Source organism: Lagenorhynchus albirostris, chromosome 14 (assembly GCF_949774975.1).
Source record: "Lagenorhynchus albirostris chromosome 14, mLagAlb1.1, whole genome shotgun sequence".
Lineage (NCBI taxonomy): Eukaryota > Metazoa > Chordata > Mammalia > Artiodactyla > Delphinidae > Lagenorhynchus > Lagenorhynchus albirostris.
The window spans coordinates 84,035,121-84,053,805 of NC_083108.1; positions in this window are offsets into that span (position 1 = coordinate 84,035,121).

The following is an 18,685-nucleotide window of genomic DNA, read 5'->3' on the forward strand; positions in this document are numbered from 1 at the left end:
GATATGTGTTCTGTTGGGTGTGTGATGCTGGTTTTAATATGTTCTAAAAAAAACTTTTGAAAGAGTAAAAACTTATGAAAGAGTTGATGGAGCTCAAGGGATTTTCACTGGGGTTCGGGGGTGCTCTTTGAGGTGTGGAGATGATGGGAGGGACCCAGTAAGTTTAGCTGAACGACAGCTTTACAATGAAGGCTAGATTGCGGTACCCATGTGTGCTGTGACTATTCACGGCTCTAGAATGAGAATCTGATTCCCTCAAAAAGACTGGGGAAGAACAAACATATATATGGGACCACACCCAAGACAGAGTTATTCTCTTCATAGAGCAATTGCATTTTACTGTTTTGCTGAAATTAATTACACAGAAAACTAAACAGAGATGTTTCCTTGTTAAAGGAGACGTGCCTTTTATTTGAACTAATGGGAATCTATGTGTGTTCTGCACTGCTCACTGGTTCACTAGAAAATCAAGTAATTGGTGATTCACACCAATCTATAGAACTTTAGTGACCGATGCCTCTTAGACAGCACAGACCCTGCAGATTGTAGAAAAGTAAACATCCACTCTAAATGAAGAATGTGATATTTAAAGTTAAATCAATAGGCCCACATTTCTAAGCTGAATAAAACGTTAATCCTTAATAGAGTTATTTCAGAAAGTCGATTCTAACGGTCCCTGTAGTTCAAAGATTTAACTCTAAAGATAGGGCTGTAATGACTACAAGAATAGGAACGAAATAAGGGGATGAAAGAAAGGCATTTGACATTTGCTCCAGTGTAAGCAATGTGCAAATGAAAACCAATTTACGTGAAGCAAAATATTCCCCCTTTATAGTATAGATAACGTGAGGTGACACCATTTATTCCTGACAATGTTTATTCTCCCCGCCAGGGAGAGCAGAGTATTCAGACGCAGGGCATGACCTTCAGAATTAGAAGTAGAAGCGAATTAATACAGTGTCCTAGTAATAAGTGGAGGTCATTGTAACTCACCTCCCAGAACAAATGGGCAAGGAGGAGCTTATCCATTCTCAAAGTAAGTAGAAGATCAAATGGCCTTCACAATGAGAGTTACAGGAAAATGATACAACCTAAGTGTCCATCAACAGATGAATGGATAAAGAAGATGTGGTACATATATAAAATGGAATATTCCTCAGCCATAAAAAGAAACGAAATTGAATTATTTGTTGTGAGGTGGATGGACCTAGAGTCTGTCATACAGAGTGAAGTAAGTCAGAAAGAGAAAAACAAATACCGTATGCTAACACATATATATGGAATCTAAAAAAAATGGTACCGATGAACCTAGTGACAGGGCAGGAATAAAGACGCAGACATAGAGAATGGACTTGAGGACACGGGGAGGGGGGAAGGGGAAGATAGGGCAAAGTGAGAGTATCCACTCCCAAATGTAAAATAGATAGCTAGTGGGAAGCAGCCGCATAGCACAGGGAGATCAGCTGGGTGCTTTGCAAGGACTTAGAGAGTGGGATAGGGAGGATGGCAGGGAGGCTTAAGAGGGAGGAGATGTGGGGATATATGTGTGCAAATGGTTGATTCACTTTGTTGTACAACAGACACTAACACAGCATTGTGAAGCAGCTGTACTCCAATAAAGATGTGTGAAAACTAAATAAGCTACAATATGGTACCATATAGTACAGCACAAAGGATGTAACCAGTACTTTACAATAACCATAAATGGAGTATAATCTCTAAAAATTTTGAATCACCATGTTGTACACCTGAAACTAATATGTTGCAAATCAACTATACTTCAATTAAAAAATGAATGCTATAAAAAAAAAAAAAAGAAAATGAGCCATGTCCAGATACTTCCTGGGTTCTTCTTTGTTGTTTTGTTGCTGTCATTTTTGTGCCTGGTCTTCATTTCCCCAGAGAAACTTTTCCACAAGGAAGGGATTGAGGCCAAATACAGACCTAGCCTCATATTTGTACAACCTTGTAACCAAAAACTAATTTTTTTCTCAACAGTTTCAGTTCAAAGCCTCCTAAAGAAGCGCTCTCACCTGCTTGGGTTACCAGCCCAGCCCCTTGGCCAGCTGCCGTGGTGGGGGAAGGGTGAGCGTACTGAGGGGCTGGTGACAGGTTGGTCCTTCTTGGGTCATGTGTCCATTCCTGTGTACAGTGGTTTATGGCTGGAAGGAAGTGGAAGAATTGCCATGCAGTCACAAAAGATGAGATCCCTTCTGAGATTTTTTGCTTCAGAGAAGGAAGATGAAGACTTTAAGCTGTTTCCAAATTTAGCCCTTGATTTGGGAAATCGGCACATACAGACATTACACTAAATGACCTGGACTGCCTCTGGAAATTTAGACGGGGAAGAAAAGTAAACATAGAACAGAGTTTACTGAACTTTGATGACTTGGGGAAAAGTGGAACTTGGTCTTGATGGTTATGGGAGAGTTAACTAGTAGTTAGTGAAAAAAAAAATTCCTCCTGCAGGAGGACCAGCTTTGATAGAATCATACCTCCCTGGCAGAGATGCATAGGTGATAGGGGATTGATCAAGAGGTAAGATTGGAAGGACATATAGGGCTAAACTGTGATGGTCACTTCAGCCAAGGCAAGGACTTTGCTGTATTTTGTCACCACTGGAAAAGCACTGGAATATTTAATCAGAAGAGAATTTTGAGAAAATCCTTGACAGCAGATGAAATTTTGGCAGGATGTGGATTGGAGAAGAGAAAGAATCCTTGAAAAGTTTCTTCTTCTATCTTAGGAAAGAAAACTCCACTGGACCACTTAAATGGGGAACTAAAAAAATATTGATGAGATAATTAGGTTGCAAGGTTAAAGAACCAGCAGAAAGAGAACCACATGGTCATTACAAGTTCATGTTTTCCTTTATGTACAGCATGGCCAACGAGGCCCTGCTAGACCCACCTCTGAGAACAGCCCCTGGTCAGTCTCTCTCCATCCCACTGTCAAGAATCATGAAGAGTCTGAGATTCTGCTCTACCAACAGCATACCAGTTACTCTTCCACAGTCTCAGGAATGCCAGCAGAAGACACGAGACTCCAGGGTCAGAGACAAAAGACTCTACTACTCACAGCGTACTTCGTCTTTACCACAGTTTCCTTTGCCCCCCACAGATTTCCACAGGGGTGGTCCAGAGGGGCATCTGTTTATATGGAGAAGCAAAACTCATTCCTCTTGCAATGTTTCTCTCAGTCGCTCTAGACAAAGCTTAACGTTGTACCGGCTAGCAATGGAGAAATATTCAAAGGGCCCACGTCCACTTTTGCAATGCAGATGATAAAGGGTGAATTTGGCAATGAAGGAAAATAAATTAATAACTAACACACTGCTCCAAAGACTCTCTGGTAGTCAAATGACGTAGTTCAGTGTTCTCAAAAGTGAGGTGAAACGATTTTAGAGGATGCCGAGACCAACTTTTTAAAAATAATAGTTGGATAATTGTTTCATTATATACAGTCACTGATGAGTGCTTTAGCTTTTGGTTAAAAATAAAGTCAACTTAGGGCTTCCCTGGTGGTGCAGTGGTTGAGAGTCCGCCTGCCGATACAGGGGACGCGGGTTCGTGCCCCGGTCCGGGAAGATCCCACATGCCACGGAGCGGCTGGGCCCATGAGCCATGGCCGCTGAGCCTGCGCGTCCGGAGCCTGTGCTCCGCAACGGGAGAGGCCGCAACAGTGAGAGGCCCGCGTACCGCAAAAAAAAATAAAGTCAACTTAAAGGAAATTCTTATGAAGTATTGAGTGAGTAACATTCAAAGTGGTATAAGGGCATGGAAAATTCTTGAATACAGTATGGAATCACCACAGTGATTACATGAACTCATCTTAAAATGTGATTAATTATTATTAAGATACAGGAGCGAGAAAAAGAAACAAAGCAGCAGAGATTTTAGTACCCAGCGGCACATTTGGGATTTTTGTGTGACGTGGGTTTCCTTCCTCTCCTTTTGGAACAACTAACTGTACTCTTGCTGGACAAAGGGAGTGGGACTCAGACTGGAGTGCAGAATCTCTGTGAACAAAATCCAGGCAAAGAACCGGAACCCATTTGCCTGAGAAGCTCTATCGTGTGTGTTCTGCAGGTTCTTCTGGGCCCTGAAGACGCCCAGCCTCTCTGCCTGCTGTGGCATCTAACTGGGCAACTGGCCTCATCATGGCAGGCAGTACTGGTGATTTATTCTGACAAGGATACCTAGAAGCTATTAGGCATGGGTGTCCATGTATTAAAAATGACTACTGTGATTTCAAATTGTGCTTCTCTGTGATAAAGGGGAGAACCAATAACTAGTTCCATTTGTATAGGAATAAAAGGGGATCATGCAGGCTGCAATCTTGTTAAAATAAAACTGCTCTGCACAGGGCATTAGCAGCTGGTATTTAGGGTATAAGAATTGTGTGTCACACCATCTGTTTGAGCTACCTTCATGATGCTCACTGAGGAAGTGCTGTATACCCGGGGCTTCAGTTTAATCATCCATAAAATAGATGTCCTCAAGTCAATGGCATCTTCACAGTGACTGTTGGGTCATCCGTGTGATGTGTCAAACGGTGTGCTTTCAAGAACAAATCACTTAAATCATTATTTCCTCAAGCATGGTGCATGTGCCCTGATGGTTTATAACATGGATTTCAATGATAAAGGGACAAATTTAAAAAAAAATTATTTAATACTCATATTTATTTGAATATGTATTGAAAATTAATGTAAGTTTAACATGAAAACAATGGCTAATGAATGGTATTGCTTGAATTATAGGTGTATAGTCAGGTGTGCACAGGGATGTAAAACTTTGGCAAGTTGCTTTCTGCCTCAGAAGGATGGAGACATCTGATCCCACAAATCACAATAGAGCTTCTCACTTTCTAAATTTAAAGCACCACGCTATGCTGTGTTCTTTTCAGTGACACTTAAAAATTGTAAGTCACTTTTGGAATGCTGGTACAGCAGAACTTGTGAAAGCACCACATGAATAACTGAAGTCTGGGGAAGCTTGACCTAAGAGATGCCATTGAATCAAATTTGTATGTCATCCAAGGTAACTGCTTCATTCATCTGCTCATTCATTCAACAAACACAGAATCTGGTTTTGTCTAGATGCTAGGTATACACAAGTAATGAAGACATAAATTATGCCCTTGAAAGGCTCACGATGTATTATGGGAAGCATAATACAATTTGAAAAAGTTTCCTGTAAACGTGGACACAAAATTTAGCGGGAGCATAGAGAAATTGAGATCAGATGTCTAGGACAGATATACAAAGTATATATATATATAGGGGTAGGGTGGGAGGAGGGACAGCTAGGGAGTTTGGGATTGACATGTCCACACGGCTATATGTAAAATGGATAACCAACAAGGACCCTCTGTATAGCACAGGGAACTCTGCTCAATATTCTGTAACAATATAATTGGGAAAAGTATTTGGAAACGAATAGATACATGTATATGTATAACTGAATCACTTTGTTGTAAACCTGCAACTAACACAACATTGTTAATCAACTATACTCCAATATAAAATAATAAGTTAAAAAATGAGATATATATATATATATGCATATATAGAAAGGATATACAAATATCACCATATTTGAGCTGAATGTTGAATACCTGGCAAACAGCAGAAAGAACGGATTGCATGTTAGACAGTGGTACTCATTATCAGAAATTTGGAAGAACGTGGGAACATGGTGAGTGAGAAACCTCTTCTTATACACGTGTGTGGGGAAGGAGAGGTTGTGTAAGATACATATTGGAAGAAAGGGATCGGCAGTGTAGTATGCTATAAATGTAAGTAGGGTCTTCCAAAGCTTTGAAATATATGTTGGAATTTGGATTTTATTTGTAAGCCCAGATGGTAGAGATAAGACTTGCACGTCACCACTACCTAGCATGTGCTCATGGTAGACGTAACTAATCGATCCCAGCACTGCTTCCTGCTAGAGCCCACTCCATCTCAAGACAGAACTCTCTCCAGCTGCCACTACTACTTGATTTGAAATGGCAAGTGAGATGAAACCTACTTCCTATTTCTGGCAGAGTCTGTGGAGCTGGAAAGAGCTTTTAATGTTGCAAAAGAGGCCAACCAATATCTGTACCCTAAAGTTTTATATATTTAAAACAATCAAACAAACAGATGAAAAACAACATATCCACCTCAGAGCCTTTCCAGTGGAATCAGGATCACACAATCAGGGTAACCTTAGGCCAGAGGTTAAAATGCAGTGACTGTTGAGGCAAATACGGCTCAAGATTTGCATTGTTTGCTTTAAAAAAACATTTAATTACCTACTGATAATTTAAAAAAATAGATTATCAATCTCTTGTTTTTCTTGAAAAATTTGAAAATTCAGAAACACTGTGTCGGCATTCCCGCCTGGCAGCAATCCAGTTCATCCGATCAGTGGCTGTCCCTTTGGCAGTATGTTCACTCCTGTTTGCCACAGTTGATGGCATTCCCTGTTATTATCTTTTATGCTGTGGTTCTTGCTTATTTATCTTAATAGTATCTCATGAAATACTCCTGGACACGAGCTCTGAGAAAATTATGGATAAACGGCAATTTGTAAGTGAATTCTGTTACAGATACATTAGATAAAATTGTGATGTTTGGGTTTTTGTTTTGGTTTGGTTTTGCCTTTTTTTTTTCTTCTCATGCAAATTCAGCTTTTCCCATATCAGAACTTTTCAAATTAAGGAACTCTTACAGTTTGTTATGGGAGGTTAATTTCTCCAGCTTTGTTGAACAAGAACGTTTACAGGTAGAGGTTTTAACCAGTCTTTCTAATGATAAATGCCACTGAACGTGGTATCTTCTAACAAGGCTTTCATTTCCTTTGTATAAAATGAGCCTTAAGATTTCCAAAGCTTAATCTAAAAAATGGTACAAATGAACCTATTTACAAGACAGAAATAGAGTCACAGATGTAGAAAAAGAACTTAGAGTTACCAAGGGGGAAAGAGGGGAAGGAGGAATAAATCGGGAGATTGGGATTGACATATACACACTACTATATATAAAATAGGTAACTAATAAGGACCTACTGTATAGCACCGGGAACTCTACTCAATACTCTGTAATGACCTCTACGGGAAAAAGATCTAAAAAGAGTGGATATAGGTATATGTATAACTGATTCACTTTGTTGTATTGAAGAAACTAACATAACATTGTAAATCAACTATACTCCAATAAAAATTAATTTAAAAAAAGATTTTCAAAGCTGGCTCTGATCCTATAGTTATGGGATGGAATGAAAATGCCTTGAGATACTGGTCAAAAGGTACAAACTTCCAGTTATAAGATGAATAAGTTCTGGTGATCTAGTTTACAGCATGTTAATAATACTGTCTTGGGCATTTGAAATTTGCTAAGATCATAAGTGTTCTCACCACACACACATTAGCTATCAGATGATGGATGTATCACATAGCTTGATTGTGGTAACCATTTCACAATGCATACATATATCAACTCATCACACTGCACACCGTACACATACACGCTTTTACTTCTCAATTATACCCCAATAAAGCTGGAAGACATGTCTTGAATCAGGAATTTGTGGGGGGAAGTAAACAGACATGGAACATATAGGGGCAAATAAGAATGAGAAATCCTTCAAATGAAGTAATATAGGCAGTATTCCTAGGAAGGGGAAAGTTCTAGAAATAGATGATGACACCTGAAAAGCAGGGGAAGGTGAGGGGCAGAACTCCTGTGATAACATTTTATTTCATCAACACAAAGCCTGTCTCACTGTTAGGTGAGGACAGAAGATGATGGTAAGATGGAACCCTGAGTCCTGGCATCTGAAGCCGGTGTCATCACCTCAGCTGCTCCCAGCCCAGGCTCCAGAGAGGGAGAGGGGAGCCCTAATGGGGTGTCCTCAGTCTCCCTGTTACCAAATGCAAGTTCATGTGACTGATGCACAGTGAGGCTAAACAAACCAAAACGTTGGAGTTTGGGGTAGAGAAAGGTTTATTGCAGGGCCCAGCAAGGAGAACAGGGGGTTCATGCCCCCAAAACTCCAAACTCCCCAAAGAGTTTCAGGAAAGTATTTTGAAAGGCCAGATGAGGGAGGGACTTTCCAGGATATGTGATCAGCTCATGCAAAATTCTCTGATTGGTTGATGGTGAGGTAACAGGGCAGTGTCACAGGGGTTAACGCTATCAATCCTTAGGCGCCAGTGGGTCTTGGGGGGGCTACGCACTCATGGTCATTAAGTAGTTAATTTCTTCCATTTGGTGGTGGTTTTAGCATTTGAAAAATTCAGGAAGTATGCATGAGATGCTATTATAAAGGTACTTCAGAAAGGAGCAAAAGCAGAGGATATGGGAGACGGGTCTGTCTGGGGAAGGTCCCCTAGGGTTCTGCTTGGGTACATCCGCACAGTCCCTGAAGCAATGGCACCTGGGCTCCTCGTTGTGTCAGCAACATGTGCTGTTAACGTAACAAGAAAATAGTCAGCTCTTCTGCCTTGAATTCTTATTGAAACTCCTGTTAACATTTCCTCTTTACAATCCTGGACACAATAATGAGGTTTTAAATCCTTCAAACACACTCTAAAAGGCAGCTACAGGCTTTGTTAGCGTGACATTTTCAGCGCCATGTGATTTACATGGTTGGTCATTTGTCTTTTTTCTTTTTAAATAATGGTCATCAAAGGGAGGGATGGGAGAGGCGGGAGAGGTGTTCAGTGGGGACAGGAAAGGTTCATGAATGCCTCACTCCCAATCACAGCCTTTGGTGTTTAAACGACCCGACCAGGTTTTATTTGACAGTAAGTTGTTTCTAGGAAACCTGTGTAACTGCAAATCTAGGAAAACATCCACACCCACACTCCTATCATTGGCCTTGGTGTTTGACAGGCACCATTTATTCTTTTTTTTTTTTTTCTAGGAGGGAATTGAATTCTTTCTCAGATAGCCTCTGATAATATTCTTTCAAAAAATTTTTATTTTATTGAAATATAGTTGATTTACAATGTTGTGTTAATTTCTACTGTACAGCAAAGTGATTCCGTTTTATATATATATATATATATATATATAGAGAGAGAGAGAGAGAGAGAGAGAGAGAGAGAGAGAGAGAGAGAGATGTATATATATACACATTCTCTTTCATATTATTTTCCATTATGGTTTATCACAGGATATTGATTCTAGTTCCCTGTGCTATGCGGTAGGACCTTGTGGTTTATCCGTCAAGATGGATATATGGATATATGGATAGTATTGTATACTATCCATATAATAGTTTGTATCTGCTAATCCCATGTCTGTTCTCTATGTCTGTGAGTCTGTTTCTGTATCATAGATAAGTTCATTTGTGTCAGGTTTTAGATTCCACTTATAACTGATATCATATGGTATTTGTCTTTCTCTTTCTGACTTACTTCACTTAGTATAATCACCTCTAGGTCCATCCATGTTGCTGCAAATGGCATTATTTCATTCTTTTTTATGGCTGGGTAGTATTCTATTGGATATATATGTACCACATCTTCTTTACTCTGATAAATAGCTTTAGGAGATGCTGAATCTTCAAGCAATTGATTAAAAAAAAATCCCACTCTATTCAGGTATAATTAACATACAAAATGCTGTACATATTTAATGTATACACCCAGATGAGTTTGCAGTTAAGTATCCATCCCTGAAACCGTGACCACAATCTACGCCATAAGCATGTCCATCGCCTCCAAGAGTCTCCTCCCACCCTCTTTATTATCATTGTATTCCTTTCTTTGTGATGAAAACACTCAAGGAATTCCAGAGTCTCCTGCTTTAATAACTGCTACTCCCCGGAGCTGTGCTATAATCAGTTTAAGAAGGCTCTTCCTGTCTTAATGTGAACTATTTTGTTCGGGAGAAATTTCTTCAATGGTGTCGTTTATCTTTATACAATTGACCCTTGAACAACACAGGTTGGAACTGCCCGGTCCATTTATACTCGAACTTTTCAATAGTAAATATTACAGTGCTACACGGCCTGAGGTTGATTTGAATCCTTGGAAGCAGAACCTCGAGTACAGAGGAAGAGGACTGTGTATAAGGAGGGCTGACTACAAGTTACACATTGATTTTTGACTGTACAGAGGGGTCAGTGCCCTTAACCCCCAAGTTGTTCAAGGGTTAGTAGTCATAGAAATGGGATCTTTTTAAGATCTCAAGAAACCCCAGCCAATTTTGATGGCCATAGATTCGAGTACCTGAACTGTAATCCCACTAATTTACTGTCTGTCTTATTCTCCGATTCTTCCTCACATCTTTGTCATAAACGCCTATAGGAGAAGGGCTAGATGTTACTCTTCCTCGGTGCCTGGTCCCCTGTCCCAGGTCCAGGTGAACAAGTATTGAGCAAAGATCACAAAGCCTGATGCCTATAGGAGTTGGGGTGGGGATAGCACGTTGGATGAAAAGGGTCAATTTGCTTTGCTTTATTTTTGCATAAAAAAAGAGACCTATTATTCACTTTTTAAGCACTATGTCAACTCTACAGTTTTTCTTCTAAAACGCATCCCTGTGTGGTTACCTGTGATATCCCCACACTTGAGGGAAGTGTGGACACAGAACTGACATGATGATAAACAACAGCTCAGTGGTGAAGCCCCATCAGGACCCCAGGGCCCTCATGTTAAAACAGACAGTTATCTGTTCCAGCCAGCTGGTGCCATGTGGGGCCGCTGATTTAGTTTCCAATTATTCTACTTTCTCAAGAGAGTCTAACATTTTGAATTTTTAAGTGAAACTTGCCAATTTGAAAATACTCTCTCAGGGCTTCCCTGGTGGCGCAGTGGTTGAGAGTCCGCCTGCCGATGCAGGGGACGCGGGTTCGTGCCCCGGTCCGGGAGGATCCCACATGCCGCGGAGCAGCTGGGCCCGTGAGCCATGGCCGCTGAGCCTGCGCGTCCGGAGCCTGTGCTCCGCAACGGGAGAGGCCACAACAGTGAGAGGCCCGCGTACCGCAAAAAAAAACAAAAAAAATCTCTCAAATACTTTTGAACTGCTCAGTATAAACAAAACAAACTGTTGGGCAAGATACATCCGTGAACCCAACACATTGACAACTCCTGGTGCAGACAAATGCCTGAAACTAGTATCATGAAATATCTGTGCATGTGTGCTCATGGAAAGTCTGTGCACAGAATTTCATTTTGAACAGATTTCCAGCTACTTTTGTTAGCTTACAATGTATCTGTATTTATCTGACATATAGAAGTCATATATCAAAGACTACATATTCAAGTAGATGTTAGAGGCATATACATGCATATTTGTATATGTAATACATGTGATCATATATTGTTTTGACATAGAATTGAGGTCATATTTGGTTCTTAAGAATACATGCTGATTGTGCAGTTTAATTAGGTTTGGTGAGAACCTAAAATGAAAAGCATGACCTATTATTCAAAATAGATTTTATACCCTTGGTTGACATTTTTTCACTAGCTCTTATCACTGCCTCATTTATTTAACTTTTTTTTTTGCCTGTCTCAGATCGTTGGAGTGTCTTTAAGCCATAATTTTTTTCTGAAGGGATAAGAAGTCAAAAGCAAACTTGTGCAGCCAAAAGAAAGAACAGCTGTTTCCCCTGAGGTGAGGTGTGTCAGTGTGTGTTACAGGCAAAAAAACACTTCAGGGTCTGGGGAAAAAAAGATAAAACACAAATGACAGGATGATCTGTTTTCACAGCACTTGGAGATATTCAGCAACTTGGCCTCAGAAGCATATTACTAACACAGCTCAGAAAATATTTTTGTTACTTGAACTGAGGAGATTTTTTTCCATGAAGAGAAACCTTTCACAATGGTATTCGATGAATACAGTCCACCTGCAGTAGAAGAGAATCATCTTGATTTGGTTTGATCCTGAACAGTCTAGGCAGGTATATTTTCTCTGTGCCCTGACACTGCAGTGTTTAAGAATGTGATCTATGGGGGAGAAAAATGTGATCTACAGCCTGAAAACGGGAAGGATTTAAGAAAATATGCTTCTTGATGTTTTTGAGACTCAATTTAAAATTTTTGACTCAAAATAAGAATATATGCATTGAGAAATATTATTTTATCCCATTTATCCCCACCCTGTGGTCTCCCATCTGAAAGGAAATACATCTATTAATTCATATATAGTCTCTTTGTTTTATTATGCAAATAAAAGCAAATAGGGATGTACTTATCCTTATATCCCCAGCCCCTGGTTCTTATACAAGATGTAGCATCCTGTACACGTTTCTGTACTTTGTCTCGCTTCATAATATATCCTGGCAAAGAGGAAATCGGACAGGGGAGGGATAAATTAAGAGTTTGGGATTAACATATACACACTACTGTATATAAAATAGATGAAGAAGCACATACTGTATAGCACAGGGAACTATATTCAATGTCTACCTATCTATCCTGAAGATCTTTCCACGGCTATAGATAGTGACTGGTTCCCTTGCTACAGCGCCTGGTGTCGCAGCGTGGGATGCCCCAGACCTGGCTCTCGATTTGTTAATCCCCTTGTGTCAATCAAGCTTGTTCTGCTTTCACCGCTCCAAGCAGGGCGTGGCCTGATATTTATTTAGGAAGTCACCATTTCCAAACTCCCCTGAGTTCCAAGAGCTTTGTAAAGCTAGGCATCAATACCCACTTTCACAGGTGTCACTGAGGCTGCACAGCTGCTAAGTGATATCGTCACGGGTCCCGCCCCGCCATCCTGCATCCTCTGTCCTCCGGTCTCTGCGTCCTGCGCCCCTCTTGCGGGGGCCGCGTCTTAGCCCTCACTCCACGCTCTTGGACCTTGATTTGTTACTTGCCTTTGAGATCTCCAACTCTCATGAACTCAATTCTAGTCTTTTGAGCCCAAAATGTCCATTGTAACGGAGTGGGCTTGAAGCCCCCGCACTAGTTCACGAGGCCCCCTGACATTCAAGTATTCTTAAAGGACAAGGGAGAGCAGTCAGCTGATGAACAACTAGAAGCCAGAGGACCAGGTGGTGGGTCGGGGGACGGGCGCCCTGGTGGGGTTTGGGGGGCTCCGCCGGACACCCCAGGCCGCCCCTCTTCCCGCCGCCAAAGCATGCATTGTGATCCCCGGGTGACTCCCGTTTGCCTAAGGAGGGGCCGGGGCAGGTGGGCACAGCGGAAACGCTGCCCTTAGGGGTGCGAGGGTACATTATGGGGAACTTTCCAGAAGGAGCCTAGAGTCAGTCGAACCTCCTCAGCTAGAAGTCAAGGAGAAAGATGGAAGTGACAGAGTTGAAGGAACAGATGGAAATGGGGCTGCAGAGAGGATGCAGAAATGCCAACGGAATGCGTTCGTCTGGATTGAACCGGAAATGACCGTTTACTGGCAAGAGCCATGCAATTAAAGGGGCTGATTGAAATTAAACAATTAAACAAACGCTTGCCTGAATGGAGTTACCCCTTGCATATTGGTTTTCTTCTCCTTTCACTTTCTCTGGTCCCCTCCTTCCGAGAGCACAAAGATGGGTCCCTGGCCCCAGATAAAGAAGGACTGAGCTAATTCTTAGTTTTGAGTACAAAGGATTACCCACCTCCCCACCCCAAGTCATAATCACAGCAGTGACCTTCTTCTGCACGTCTCTGCAGTTCATAAAAAGACGACACGTTGACTTCTTTGATGCTAATGCTAAGGACAGGCACAAGATGGGCAAGGGATGGTCGTTGTTATCTTTTCCTTTACAAGGTATAGAAATGGAATAGTTTCAGAGAGGTGCAGTATCTTGCCGTGGTCACACAGCTAGTTAGTGATAGAAGCAAGTATCCGAACAGGTCTTCTGTCTTAGAATCTTACGTCCCACCAACTAGACCAGGGTTTCTGCGTTGCAACCACCTGAAAAGCCTTTTTTGTTTTAATGGAAATTCCATGACCTCATCCCTTAGAGAGTCTAATTTAGTTGGTATGAGCTGGGGCTCTGGAAATGAGAGATTTTTCAGAAAATTCTCCCTGGTAATGATAAGATTTGGAAATCACTGGATCCTCCACAATTTGTCCCAGAGCTGAGCTTCCCATGGAGAAAATGTTTCCCCACTCAACCCCAGGATGACGCTCTTACGGCAAACATTCTCCTTCCCAGCATTTAGAAAAGAAATGAGTAATATTTTTGTGATTTCCTACTGTGCCCTTTCTCGTGTGATTGTCATTCTTGTGCTCTGAGTCGCACAGTCTTTGTTTTTATTTTCCTTTTTGTTTTATAACATTCACTGACTTACTCATTCAGAAATAAATATTTTAGCTGTTTGTAAGAGCAAACCACTGTGGGATGCCCCAATAGGAATAAACCAATGAATAAATCATGGTTCCTTCACTCAAAGCCTACATGCATCATGTCTATACCTTCTAGAAAAGAAATATATCAATAATAATGTCCTTGCCAGTATCAGAAAATAGTGACTTATTTTCCAATACACCTTTAACTCTGGGAGTGAACTTGCTGAGGGCTCTGCCCATCCTTGCATTTGAGGAGGTGCTGAAGAGTTTATCTAAAGGAATTAGGGTGACCAGACTGGGAGAATGTGAGTCAGGAAAGGATGTGGAACCAGGGGGAAGTAGACATGGCCACAGAGAGGACACCAAAGCCGAGTGAAACACTGCAGCTGTCTGTACATTCCCTGTCAATTGCAGTGGGTTAGCGGTAACAGATGGTTTTATCTGGGGAAAAAAAGAATGAGCTGGAAATAAAGATGCAGCAAAGAGATATAGAAAACCTAAACATCTTTTTTTTTTTAATTTGTAGAAAGTTTTAAAAGGTTTAAAATAATTTTTAAGGTTAAAAATATTGGGGCTTCCCTGGTGGCGCAGTGGTTGAGAGTCCGCCTGCCGATGCAGGGGACACGGGTTCGTGCACCGGTCTGGGAAGATCCCGCATGCCGCGGAGCGGCTGGGCCCGTGAGCCATGGCCGCTGAGCCTGCGCGTCCGGAGCCTGTGCTCCGCAACGGGAGAGGCCACAACAGTGAGAGGCCCGCGTACCGCAAAAAAAAAAAAAAATTAAAGCAAATGTGATCATGAAAGTGCCCAATGCAGGGATGATTGCCTCAATTGGGAATACACACGCATGCATGTGAGTGTGTGTTGGTTTTGTTGGGGGAGGGGACGAAACAGGTAAGAGAACGCTGTTGGGAGACACAGAAGTGTCCTCCAGACCACCAGCCAGTGGTGGATGGTACAAACCTCCAAGCATCCCCTTCATGGAGTAGCAGCCACTGGCTGGTGGACTCTACGGGGCTCTGTGCAGGGGAGGGAAGATGGACTCTGTGCTTGAGGTGGGAGATTGGGGTCTCAGGATGAAGATGCCTTTCTGCAGGCCCAGCATCCTATGAAATGTCATCCTTCTCTAGGATCCAAACCTCTCAGTGAGTGGAGAAGCGGGTCGAGCAGGACTTACCTAGAAAATAATTACTTCATTTTTGTCATGTGTATGGATGTTAAGAGAGAACGTTTTTGGTGTCGATTTCTGTTGTTTTGCCTTTTAAAGCAGCAGGGATAGAATCCTGATGGGCGCACTCAGGACTCCTTCTTCCAACCTTGGCCTCTTGCTGGGTGACCACATCTCATCCACCCTGCACTTCTGCTGCATTTGCATACCCAGGACCCCAGCAGAGTTCTTAGGACGAGGCAGGGGATGCACTTGGGATGAAACCCAGGGTGTGTGCCCTTCCTCTTCTCTGGGATTAGTACATGCTGCACATCTGGAGGGCCTATGGGATGGATGTGAGTCCAGAGTCACAGTCCCACTTTGCAGAAGGTGAATGTTGTGCCCCAGAGCAGGAAAGTGACCAGTTGAGACCTGGCTGCATTGGCAGTGGAAGGCGGGGCACAGTTATATATAGCAATATATATATATATATATGTCCCTGGTTAACAAACGGAAGAGTCCACGTACTGGGAGCCCTGGTTCCACAGAACAGCAGAGCCCAGAAAGGCTGCAGAGTCGGGCGATGGGGGAATAAGGTGTGGGTAGAACACAGGATTCAGGCCAGTGTCCCAGGCTGTCCCACTCAGATTATCGTACTCGTGCCTCCCCTTCACCCAGAGAACTGATCACCTTGGCTACAACCTACCTTTCACTGCAGGGCGTCACCTCAGGGTTGGAGCTCGAAGCTGGGGCGGGGGGTGACTCAGATGGGGTCGTGTGGTTTCAATTCTAATTTTGCCATAAAACCATTTAAAGCCACCGCAATTAGCTTTTATAGCACCAGTTCCCCAACCAATGTGTCAGAGAGCCTATGAAAGAGAGATGCATTGTAAACACATTAGGAATAAAAGAAAAAAAAAATTCCCCAAGCACCATCCGATGTAAGTGTTTTCTTTTACTTAGTTTTGGAAATCGTTATCTGCTCAAGAAATCAAATGTTTTGAGGCAGTGAAGTGCCCAGCATGGGGGTGTAATGAGAGAAGATGCCCGCCTCGGGAGCAATAGCTGATTTTCAAGTCAGGAAGAAAAACGGGGATGGAGCGCAGAGTCTGCACTCCCATTGGGCAGCAACAGAGTGAATTAAATGAGAGACGCTCTGTGCTGAATAACGTCTTCGAGTTCCTTATGCGGATGGTGCTCTCTCTGAGAAGACGAGGTCTGCTGCCAATGTTTGCTCTGCACATCCCTCAGCCCTGGCAGCTGCTCAGGTTATAAAAGGAAAGAGAGAAGGGTCATGCTTTCTGACCAGGCCGTTCCTGAGGCTGTGAGTGATGGGCTACCTGCCTCTGTACTGCAGGATTCTGCTGCCTCTTGCAGGTGGTGTGTGACCGGAACAAGGAAGTAAGGGCAGTTATGATAAAGGCTAAGATTTTCCCAAGAGCTGACCGTGTGGGTCTTTCTACATCCTCTATTTGTGTTCACTTATTGAAGGTGTCACGATAACCTCAGGCAGTTAATATTTTATTAGCCCCATTTTACAGATGGGGGTCTGGAGCAGAGAGCTGAAATATTCTACCCCAAACCCTCCATGGAGCTGTGTAAAGACGGGATGTGAAGTCAAGCTGTTGGGCATCGAATCGTCCTGTCTCTTGGTAACAGACCTTTCCAGGGAGATCAGAGGCTTATTCGTGAGCTCCCGATTCTCTGTGGGTTTTTGTCTCCCCTCCTATTTCTTGTTTGAATTTTCTCTGCCCACAGATTTGCCTCTGGCCTTGGTTATAGAAGATACCTCTGGGGTTTCCTTCAGCCTTTTCTGAAGTTGTCTTTTACTCGGGATATTCACAGGGGAGCAGTCACGGGGCACGCAGCCGCTCTCTGAAGATGATGCGCTCACACCTTGAGACTTCTTTCATGTTTAAACTATGCCTGGGAACGCTTGGTTTCCCCAAGAGGCTCCATTCGCATTCAGCCTAACAGAGTTTGGGAAAACTCATCTGAAGTAGTTAAGACTCTGATTGCAACTCAAGGAAATCCAGCGCAAACCAGCATAAGGAAAAGGCGTGTTTTATGTTGGTATTATCTGTAGACTGTTGTACGGGCAGAGGTTGAGCAGAGACTCCTATCTGCAGCAGGGAAGAAACGGCAACTATGAACTGGGGTGTGTCTGTGCCTCTCCAATCAGGAAATCACCCGCTTGAGAAGGAGAATCCGAGAACCCAGGTTGCAGTACATAAAGGTGTCAGTTGAGTCTGGCAGCTGGTAAAATGTGACCTCTAATACGTGGACCACATTAAAGGTTAGCTTGTTGTCATGTATTTAAAACCATCCAGCAGCTTACGTAAGGAAAGGCAATTTTGAGGAACACATCCATGTTGAAGCAGCGTAATGATGCAGAGTTTGAGATTTGGACTAAAAACCCGTGTTCAAGTTTATCCAAAGCCGTTGTTAATTGGATGACTTTGATTTAGGTCAGGGACTCGCTCACCTCTGAGCCTCACCGTCAGTTCTCCCCGGGCTGTTCTCACTGCCCGACTCCCCTCACCGGGACTCTCCCATCGCCATGGCTTTTCCAGCCAGGCCTTCCTTCACCCGCTCCCATAACCCATCACTCCCATAACCACTCAGCCCATTACTGTCATCCTCCTTCATGTTTTTGTTTATGTGTGTATCTCCCCCAGCAGGATGTTAGCTTCCTGAGGGTGGGACCTAGCTTGTCCATCCTTGTACTTCCAGTGACTAGAACAATGAGTAGATGTAAAAAAAGAAAAAAAGGAATGTTTTAATTTTACCAATAAGAAATTTGAGTTCCAGAGATGTTAAATCTTTCTGCAAATCTAAAAAGTGGCAGAAATTGGATTAAAACCTACCTAGTCTTTCCATTTCGTAGCTCTGTGCTCTTTTCACTTTACAGTATTTCCATTATATAGTATTTTTTCAACTTTTCTGGCCATGGCCTAGAACGAAATATGGAGTGAAGTAAGCAGAAAGAGAAAAACAAATACCGTATGCTAACACATATATGTGGAATCTAAAAAAAAAAAAAAAAAAAAAAGGTTCTTAAGAACCTAGGGCCAGGACAGGAATAAAGACGCAGACATAGAGAATGGACTTGAGGACACGGGGAGGGGGAAGGGTAAGCAGGGACGAAGTGAGAGAGCGGCATGGACATATATACACTACCAAACGTAAAATAGATAGCTAGTGGGAAGCAGCCGCATAGCACAGGGAGATCAGCTCGGTGCTTTGTGACCACCTAGAGGGGTGGGATAGGGAGGGTGGGAAGGAGGGAGACGCAAGAGGA